Source organism: Lactuca saligna, chromosome 5 (assembly GCF_052625555.1).
Source record: "Lactuca saligna cultivar CGN05327 chromosome 5, ASM5262555v1, whole genome shotgun sequence".
Classification (NCBI taxonomy): domain Eukaryota; kingdom Viridiplantae; phylum Streptophyta; class Magnoliopsida; order Asterales; family Asteraceae; genus Lactuca; species Lactuca saligna.
Genome location: NC_136421.1, coordinates 241,334,473 through 241,336,003, shown reverse-complemented (window position 1 = coordinate 241,336,003; position 1,531 = coordinate 241,334,473).

The window sequence follows — 1,531 nt, the reverse complement described above, 5'->3', positions numbered from 1 at the left end:
TTAGAAATTCCTAGATTCTTTGAGATTCAATGAAATTTTCAAAGGCATGTTTCAATCTCGAGTGTGCCCTCCAAGTTTTGTGACTGGGATACCGAGGATCACAAAACGAGGTGTGAAGTAACCATGTAAATCACTTGGTACCCTTAAAGTTTATCACTCAATTGATGTGCCGGTAAACCACACACGCTCCACCGATACTATAATAATCCTTAAGTCACCGTTTACCTACCTTGTTAAGTCCAAGTTAGTGTACCGGTTAACCACTCACGCTCCACCAGCGACTTACACAAAGTGTAAAGTGTAATTTCATGGATTAGCACCTTATTCACATTTTCCAAAAGTAACTAAGATTGGGAATTTAATAAAACATTTAGTTACTTTACAATATTCATCATACTTTTAATGAGAATTTATAAGTCCTTGTCCTACCCGTTCAACTAACGACCCTCCACCAGTCAAGCGAGCGGTGGGTGAGAATGGACACCCATTAAGTTGCCATTTTATAGGCAACAACCTTATACCCACCTTATAGACCGGCTTCGTGAATGAGGCGTACTAGCGGTAAGACGACTTTGTTCTTATACATATATATATATATATATATATTTATATATATATATATATATATATATATATATATTTATATATATATATATATATATATATATATATAATTATTAAATTATAATAATATAAGTATTAGGGTTGAATTTTAACTTTTAAAATTCTAAGGGTTGGAACTAAAGTTTTAATAAGACTTTACTTGTTCCAAAACTTGAGGGCAAGTTTTGTAACTTTCAAAACTTTTCATTTCTTGTAACTAATGAGTTTAATAGAGTAATAAAATGAAGACTCTTCATTTTTCTAACTCTTGTGTTCTTTTAATGGTTTTAATTCAAGTGTGACTCTTGGTTTTCCATAACTTGAGGACCAGTTATGGACTCCATTAAAACACATTATGATCAAGAATTAATCTACCACATAGGTTACAAATAATTCCTATGATCATCTAAAACATCCTAAGAACAAGAACATGAATATGAACACATTCATAAATCAAAATTACACTTAAAACTTTGTAATTTTGATAACTAGTTGTTGTAAATGAATAAGCAAAGACATTACACCAACTAAAACAAGTTTTCAAGTACCAAAACAGTTTAGGGTAATGTTTCTAATCCATTTCCAGCAACTAAAGTCGAAAATCTGCACTCTGTCGACCCTACTCGCCGAGTGCATTAACCTACTCGACGAGTAGGTTGAAGATACAAGTGAACTCGACGAGTCCCCCCATGGACTCAACGAGTCCAGCAGTCAGACAGCAAGTTTTTCGACTTTCTTCAACTTTTTAGCACAAATAACTAACAAATAAGCCTAGGCTCTGATACCGCTGATGGGGTTTTGAGCATTCTAACACTTCCTAAGTGTACATGCAACCCTAATAACCTTGGATCTATGTTTGTCTAATTATCATGTAAAGTTGAATTCCAAGGCTATATTCCTATCTAGCATACATGGGGAACAATTTTAA